Below are 10,014 nucleotides of genomic sequence, written 5' to 3'. Positions count from 1 at the left end.
ACCCCCAGGCTCATACATAAATCTCTCTGCCACCAGAGGTATTGAGTCAGGAGAGCCTTTAGGATCACCTTATCTCTCAATTCTCTTAGCTATATATATATATTCATTGACTTTATCAATTAAGCCCATTCTTCTCAATATCTATTTTTATTTATAAATGAATTTTGATTTCACCTGTGACAATGCGATGTTGTCTGGCCAGAGACTGATCTCCCAACACAGCCCTTACCACAGCCACAGCAGTGACAGAGAGACTCTTAAGCCAGGCAGCCACAAGCACAAAACACTAAGAGCTTTGTTTTTTTGTTTGTTTGTTTGTTTTTGTTTTTTTTTTTTTTTTTTGTCTTTTGTCTTTTTGTCTTTTGTTGTTGTTGTTGCTATTTCTTGGGCCGCTCCCGCGGCATATGGAGGTTCCCAGGCTAGGGGTTGAATCGGAGCTGTAGCCACCGGCCTACGCCAGAGGCACAGCAACGCAGGATCCGAGCCGCGTCTGCAACCTACACCACAGCTCACGGCAACGCCGGATCGTTAACCCACTGAGCAAGGCCAGGGACCGAACCCGCAACCTCATGGTTCCTAGTCGGATTCGTTAACCACTGCGCCACGACGGGAACTCCAGAGCTTTCTTGATGATACCAATAAACCCTGCTTAATTCATCAAACCTGGTTTAGTAAGGCCTCCATACCCTGGCGCTGTACTGAAAAGTGAGGCTCATCTCAAATGGCAAGAAGGAAACTTCACTAGGTCTCTTGAAAGAAAATATCACAGGGATTATCACAGTTGCCCAACATAATGCCACTGAAGTCCCCATTGGTTCATCTGCACCAGCCACTCTCTGCACATACCTAAACCTCCAATTGTCAGGGGCTTGAAAATGGCCAGCTCACAATTCAACACATATACTGTGTGGGTCTCAGCTCCTACTTCTGGAGGAACACAAGGCACCCTGAAACCTGGGGAATACCTCAAGAATTCTAAACACAGTGCCACCCAACTAGGCCACCAATCCACCTAAAAATGCTGAAGGGACACATGTGTCCTCTGCCTGAAATTAGGCATCTTGGAGCAGAGCATCCCAGCTGCACAGAAAACACCAAACCTCTGAGTGCTTGCTGAGGATTCCCCTGAACACACCATCAACTTCAGCTCTGTGACTGCTCCTGCAGCCTTGCAGCTGAACCTGGGTCCAGAAGGTACTCTGGAGCCCTCTTGTGGACATCTGCTGTAACAGCAACTCTCAGGTTTTCCTCCTCTCTCTGGCTCAGCAGTCCCCTGGGCTGCACTGGCCATGGGCAATATGCTCATTGGATTTCCTTCCTTTGATTTCTTGAAATACCAAGAATGCCCTTACAGGTGGGCTATTTCCCTCTCAAAATTTTACAGAGCCCTGAGGCCAACCTACCACATGCCACTCCTTTGAAACACTCAGTTCCTGACCCATTATGTCAGGACAGCCTTCTTTCTTTGGTATATAACCCTGCACTTTTTATTTGTTAAGATAGGTGTGTATGTATGTAATGATTCATTTTTCTTAATGTTCCAACTCTTATTCCTTCATTTGTACAGAAAAGTCTTGCTTGCTTGCTTTCTTGTTTTTTTCTCATTCTCTCTTTCCCACTTTCTTTCTTACTTTATTTACCCCACATGAAGTGTGTGTGATTTGCCTGCCCATCAGTGGTTTTCAGGCCACAGTGGTTACCAATACCATAACAGTGAGAGAGACAAATCTTTACCTCAGAAGCTGGGATAATCTCAGTGAGAGCTTTCTTTTATCAATTAATTTACCTGCCTTAATTCACCCAACCTAGCTTTTGGTAAGGTCTTCATACCAGGTGTACATAGAGAAAAAAAGGTTCTTATGGAATGAAAATGTTCGAGTTTCAGGAGAAACTCTTGAGAGAAATTTCACAGGGATTAGCGAAGCTGCTCACCAAAGTATCACAGTTTTGCCACTTTCCATGTACAACTGGCAGGCACTTTATTCCATTCTCAAAGCCTATATCAGGCTGGGATTGAAAAATTACCATCTCAATGACTGATAACACCCAGCAGCAAAACAAAACCACAGACAAATCAAAAAAAATGGGCAAAATCCCTGAATGTATATTTCCCTAAACCAGACATACAGAAGGAAATGACCACCAGAGAAAATGATCACCATCACTCAGTAGGAGCGAAATGCAAATCACAATGATGCTGATGTACCACCACACTCCTCTCTGAAAGGTCATTTTTTGCAAATCTACAAATAAAAAATCCTGGAGAGGGTGTAGGGAAGATGGTGCCCTCCTACAGTGCGGGTGTGTATGTCAATTTGTACAACCACTGTGGACCACAGGATAGAGATAAGCCCAAATAATAAATATGGAAAGACTGTATGAGCTAGTAATCCCACTCTTGGGCATATAAATGGAAATTGTTCTTTAAATATCCAGCTATGTTCATGAATCAGTATTCACAACAGAAAAACGTGGAAACAAGATGAATAATTGACATATTATAGTATTAGGAGTTTTATGTACATATACACAATGGAATACTACTCAGCATTAAAAAATAGAAAAAAAATGACATTTGTAGCCACATAGATGGAAATAAAAACTCTTATACTAAGTGAAATATTTCCACAAAGGAAAGACAAATACCAGAGTTTACCTCTTCTATCCAGAATCTAACTTACAGCACCAATGAACCTTTATACAGAAAAGAAACTCTTAGAGTGGAAACAGATTTTTTGTTGCCAAATTGGAGGCTGAGGGTGAGGGAAAGACTTGTATTTGTGGGGTAATATATAAAAACTCTTGCACTTGGAGTGGGTAAGCAATGAGATCCTGCTGTATAACACTGGAAACTATAGTCACTTTTTTTAACAAGATGGAGGATAAAGAATACGTATACAAATATTTTCTCATATCAGTCTCCCAAGGCAACAAAAATAAAAGCAAAATTAAAGCAATGGGACCTAAACAAACAAGATTTTGCACAGAAAAGCAATCCATAAAAAAAGACAACTTACAGAATGGGAATAAGCAGTTCCAAATGACGCAACTGACAAGGGTTTAATCTCTAAAGTACACAAAGAACTTTTACAACTCAACAGCAAAAAAAGCCAACAACCCAATTGAAAAATGGGCAAAAGACCTGGGTAGACATTTCTCCAAAGATTATTACAGATGGCCAACAAGTACATGAAAAAATGCTCAACATTGCTAATCATGAGAGAAACGCAAATGGAAACTACTATGAGGTACCACATCACACGAGTCAGAATGACCATCATTAATAAATCCACAAATAACAAATGCTGGAGAGGGCATGGAGAGAAGGGAACTCTCCTGCACTTTTGGTGTGAATGTAAATTGGTACAATAACTATGGAAAATAGAATGGTGGTACCTTAGAAAACTATATATAGAACTACCATATGAACCAGCCATCCCACTCTAGGTCATATATATCTGGGCAAAACTTTACTTGAAAAAGACACATGCACCTGTATGTTCACTATAGCACTATTCATATTAGCCAAGACATGGAAACAACCTTAACATCTATTGACAGATGAACAGATTAAGAAAATATGCTATATATACACAATGGAATACTATTCAGCCATAAAAAAGAATAAAAGAATGCCATTTGCAGCAACATGGATGGAAAAAGAGACTCTCATATTAAGTGAAGTAATTCAGAAAGAGAAAGACAAGTATCATATGATATCACTTATATTTATAACCTAATATATAGCACAAATGAAACTTTCCACAGAAAAGAAAGTTATGGACATGGAGAAAGGAATTGTGGTTGCTGAGGAGGGGGTGGGAGTAGGGTTGACTGGGAATTGGGATTAATAGATGCCAACTATTGCCTTTGGAATAGATAAATAATGAGAACCTGCTGTATACCACTGGGAATTATGTCTAGTCACTTATGATGGAGCATGATAATGTGAGAAAAAATGTATATATGTATGTGTGAATGGGTATCTTGCTGTACAGTATAAAATTGACAGAACACTCTAAAAGAGCTATAATGGAAAAAATTTAAATCACTACAATTTTTTAAAAAAAGAATATGTATATACAGGTATGAATGGATCACTTTTCTGTTAAAGAGAAATTGGGAACCATAAATCAGCTCTAATGGAAATAGAAAAAAATGATTTAAAAAAGCCCACAAGAATTACTGGCTCAGTGTTCACCAGAGAGGATGCTGAGTCCAGAATCATGCAACTCAAGAAAGAAAAAAAAAACAGGCAAATGTCTCCATTGAACCTGTCAAGATTTCTTGGCAATGTGACATCTGTAAAGGGATAATTTCATAGGTAAAGGGATAAATCATAGGTTTATGATTTAATTTCTATATTAACATTTTTATTTTTATTTACCTATTTATGGTTCTGCACCCTTTTTTGGCATGCAGATACAGTCTTCCCAGGAATTGAAACCATGCCACTGCCGTACAACCCCGGGCTCATATTTTAAAAATCAGCCACCCAAAGTATAGTGTCAGGAAAGCTGTTAGGATTGCCTTATCTATGAATTCTCTTAGCTACACTGTAGGGATATATATATATATATATATATATATATATATATATATATATATATGCTTTCTTTGACTTATTTATTAATTGAGCACATTCCTTTCAATATCTCTATGTGATTATTAATATATTTGGGTGCCACCTGTTATATCTGGATGTTGTCTGGCCAGAGTTTGATCATGTATCATAGGTTTGACCACAGCTACAGCAGTGAAAGAGACTCTTAAGCCAGGCAGCCATGAGGGAACACACTGAGAGCTTTTTTTCTTGATGACACCAACCAACTCAGATTATTTAATCAGACATGGTTTTAGTCAGGCCTCCTTAACCTGGCACTGTATTGAAGAGAGATGCTCAACTCCAAAGGCAAGAAGAAAATTTCCCTAGATCTCTTGAAAGAAAAAAGCACAGGGATTAGCACAGCTACCCTCCATAATCCCCCAGAAGATGTCATACATTCATCAGCACCAGCCACTATCTTCACATATTTAAACCTCCAACCATCAGGGGCTTGAAAATTGCCAGGTGACAATTCAGCACAAACCATGTGTGGGTCTCGGCACCTGCTTCTGGAGGAAAACAAGCACTCAAAAACCCAGTGATATCTTCAAGTATTCGAAAACCACTGGCACCCCACCAGGCTGCAAATCCACCTAAAAATGATGAAGGGACACCTGTGTCCTCTGCCTGACATGAGGCATATTGGAGCAGAAAGTCACAGATGTTTAGGAAAAACAAAAACAAAAAATCAAGGTGCTTGATGTGGGTTCCACTCAACACATCACCAATCCCAAATGTGAGCTGCACCTGCAGGCCTAGAGCAGCACCTGGATGAAGAACTTGCCATCTGGTGAACATCTGCTCTAACAGCAACTCTCAGATTTTCCTCCCCTGTCAGGATCAATAGCCCAAGCAGCTTCATTAGCCATGGGCGATATGCTCCTTGCATTTCCTTCCTCTGCTTTATGAAAAACAAAGTGACCTAAAATTGGGCTATTTCTTTCTAAAGGCATTCAGAGCCCTGTAGCAAACCTAGCAGGTACCACTAACTTCAAACATTCAGCTCCAGACTCATCATGTCATGACAGCCCTCTTCGTTTGTTATATATCCCTTCACTTATGTATTTACGAAGACAGGTCATAGGTATGTAATTGATTTTGTTCTTAATTTTACAACTGGGGGTCTTCATTCTAACAGTAAAGTCTGTCTTTCTTTCTTTCTTCCTTTTTTCTTTCTTCTCTTTCTCTCTTTCCATCTTTCTTTATAAATTTATTGACTCCACCTTAAGTGTGTGTGAGTTTTCTGCACATCAATATTTTTCAAGCCAGAGAGGTTACCAAACCCACCACAAAGACTGATCTTTTTACCAGGGATCCTTGAGGGATCTTGCTGAGAGATTTATTTATATCATTGAATCTATGAGCCTTAATTAACGTTACCTGGCTTTAGGTCAGGTCTTCATACCAGGTGAATAGAGACAACAGAAGAGCCTCACATGGAAAGAAAAGGATGGAGTTTCAGGAGACCACTTGAGAGAAAAAGCAAAGGAATTAGCACAGAAGCTAAGCAAAACATCACCATAACATCACCTTCCATGCACAACCCGCAGGCACTTTATCTGGAGGCCAAAGCCAAGGTCAGGCTGGGGTTTCAAAATTACAAACTCAACAACGCCATCCAACAGAAAAACCACACCAAGATCCCAATTTAAATTGGTCAAAAGACCTGAATAGATATTTCCCTAAACCAGGTATACAGAGGGCAAAAAGCACCAGGAAAAAAAATGATCACTATCATTTACTAGGAGAGAAATGCAAATCGAAATGATGCTGAGGTACCAGGTCACCCCTCCTGAATAACCATAATTAGTAAGTCTAAAAATAAAAAGCCCTGGAGAGGATGTGGAGCTGAAGGTGCCTTCCTACAGTGTGGGTGGTTATGTAAATTGGTACAACCACTATAGAACACAGGATCATGGTAATCTGAAAAATCAATATAGGAGGACCTTATGACCCAAAAATCCAACTCTTGAGCATATATCCAGAAACTATTCTCTTTAAAAAGTTAAATGCCCTGCTATGTTCATGCAGCGCTATTCACGATGGCAAGACTTTGAAACAGACTCTATGTCCATGGACAGAATATTTTATTTTGAAGAGGATTTACATATACATAATGGAAATATACCCAGCCATAAAATAGAGCAATAAAATGTCCTTCACTGACACACAGATGAAAAGAGAAACTCTCACAGTAAGGGAAATATGTCTGAAAGAAAAGACATATATGATGGGATAGCGATTCTATTTGGAACCTAACAAATGGCACCAATGAAATTTTCTACAGAAGAGAAACTCATGGACTGTAAAACAGATTTGTGCTTGGAAGATTGGAGATGGAGGGTGTGGGAAGGACTGAGATTTTGGGGGTAAAATATTGAAAATCTTGCCATTGGAGTGGGTAAGAAATGATAACCTGCTGTAAAGCACAGGGAAAAATAACTAGCCGATTTTTGGAACAAAATAGATGATCATGCATGAGAAATAATATGTATATACATGTACAACAGGATCACTTTGTTGTTAAAGTGAAATTAAGCAGCATAAATCAGCAAATAATGGAAAATAATAAATGATATATAAAACCCACCAAATTACCAGCTCAGCATTCACCAGAGATGGTGTCTGTGTCGAGACAATTATCTCCTGAGAAAAAAGACAGGCAAACAGACTCCATTGAACCCGTCAAGATTTTCTAGCAAAGTGACATCTGACCAGACCTAACTGCCAAGTGTGTATGAATTTATTTCTATAATAAATTTTTTCTTTGAAGCCATGATTTCTTTTTTTTTTCTTTTTTTTTTTTTGTCATTTCTTGGGCCGCTCCTGCGGCATACAGAGGTTCCCAGGCTAGGGGTCTAATCGGAGCTGTAGCTGCCAGCCTATGCCAGAGCCACAGCAATGCAGGATCTGAGCCACGCCTGTAACCTACACCACAGCTCACGGCAATGCCGGATCATTAACCCACTGAGCAAGGGCAGGGATCGAACCCGCAACTTCATGGTTCCTAGACAGATTCGTTAACCACTTTGCCACGAATTTCAATAATAAATTATATATTTTTAATTTACCTATTTGTGTTCCTGCACCCATGTGTGACATGCAGATACACTCTACCCAGGAAATGAATCCACACCACTGCTCTATATCCCCAGGCTCATACTTAAAACACTCTGCCACCTGAGGTATAGGGTCAGGAGAGCCTTTAGGTTTCCCTTAATTATCAATTTCCTTAGCTACTCTGTATATATATATATATATGTATATATACTCTGTATATATACATATATATATATATATACTCTGTATATATACATATATATATATATGTATTCTTTGACATCTTTATCAATTTAAGGTCATTCTTTTCAATATCTATTTTAATTATAAATTTATTTTGGTGCTCCCTGCAACATTGGGATGTTGTCTAGCCAGAGTTTAATCTCCCAATGAAGCTCTTACCACAGGCTTAGCAGGGATAGAGAGAGACTCTTAAGCCAGACAGACACGAGGGAACTCCCTGGGAGCTTTCTTGATGAGACCTATCAACTCTGCTTAATTCAACAGAACTGGTTTCAGTCAGGCCTCCGTGCCCTGGTGCCATGTTTGAAAAGAGAGGCTAATCTGGAAAGGCAAGAAGGAAATCTCACTAAGTCTTTTAAACAAAAAAGAACAGGGATTAGCAAAGCTGCCCAAAATAATGCCTATAACCAGAAAACTACCCTAACTCAAAACCTATCCCTAAAACAAACCCTATACCTAACAAAAACCTAAACCCCAACATGAAATCTGAACCTCACCCTAAATCCTAAACCAAAGAGAAGCCGCACCCCGAACCCTGATGCTAAACCTAACCCTATACAGAAATCTTACACTAAGAAAAACACTCCACTTCAAACAAAATCTAAACACAAAACACCCCGAACATCACTATGAACCCTAACACTAACTATCAGCACTAAACCAAACCAAACCCTAACCCTAACATGAACACAAACCCTAAAAATAACCCTCACCTTAAAACTAACTGGACAATTTACCCTAATGGAAAGCCTACCCTGAAGATGAACCCAAAACTACCATGAACCTCAGCCACATCACTACCAAATACCTGAACCAAACCGACGCCTAAGCAGAACACGAACTTGAAGGATAAAACTAACCAGAACACTACCCCAACTCAAAAGCGATTCCTGGAGTTCCCATCGTGGTGCAGTGGTTAACAAATCCGACTAGGAACCATGAGGTTGCGGGTTCAGTCCCTGCCCTTGCTCAGTGGGTTAATGATCCGGCGTTGCCGTGAGCTGTGGTATAGGTTGCAGACACGGCTCGGATCCCGCGTTGCTGTGGCTCTGGTGTAGGCTGGCAGCTACAGCTCCAATCAGACCCCTAGTCTGGGAACCTCCATATGCCGTGGAAGAAGCCCAAGAAATGGCAAAAAGCCCAAAAAGCCCAAAAAAAAAAAAAAAAAAAAGCGATTCCTGCAACGAACCCTAACCAGAACCCACCCACAGGAACTTTCACACTCCTCCAAAACCCTAAGCTGAACAGAACACGAAACAGAAAAATAAAAACACCTGGAAACCTTCCCCTAAACCAAACCATCACCCTAACACTTACCAGAAACCTTACTCTGAAAGAAAAACCTTCCATCTAAAACAGAAGCACAACCTAACCCAAATACAGAAACCAATGTGAAACCTCACACTCACATGAACCCCTAACCCGAACCAGAACCCTAACACTAACCCTAACTGAAACCCTAGCCCTACAATGAACCCTCAACCTCACCCAAACCCGAGCCCCATCGTGAACTCTCACACTAACACTAACGTTTATACCATAACGAAACAGAAGCCTCAAGCTACTTGAAACCTCACACTAACACTACACATCAACCTTAATGGACCCCTACCCCTAACTGAAACGCGAACCCTAAATTCACACAAAACCTAAACCCAACATGAACCCTAACACTAACTCTAAACCCTAAACCAAACCAAACCCAAACCCTAACCCTAACTCGAACCCAAACCCGAACCGGCAACAGACATCTCAATGAAACTCAAACCCTCAAATGCACCCTAAACCTATCCCGAACCCAAGAACCAACATGAACCCTACTTCTAGCACGAACACCTGAACCAAAACAAACACGAAGCCTCCTTCTAAGTCAAACCCTAACACTAAACCTAAACCTACCTGGCAACATAACCGTAAATGAAACCCTAAGCCTGAAACGAATCCGAACCCTAGCCAGAACCCACACACCTACATGAACTCTCACATAACCTCTAACCCCTAAGCTTAACCAAAACTGAACCATAACCCTAATCCTAACCAGAATCCAAAACCTAACCCTAAGACCTAACTCTAACTGGAACACTTACCCTAACAGAAATCTTCCA

The sequence above is a fragment of the Sus scrofa genome, chromosome 3 (genome assembly GCF_000003025.6).
Source record: "Sus scrofa isolate TJ Tabasco breed Duroc chromosome 3, Sscrofa11.1, whole genome shotgun sequence".
NCBI classification, from domain to species: domain Eukaryota; kingdom Metazoa; phylum Chordata; class Mammalia; order Artiodactyla; family Suidae; genus Sus; species Sus scrofa.
The sequence above is the reverse complement of the archived record's forward strand: the minus strand, read 5'-3'. Positions refer to the sequence as shown.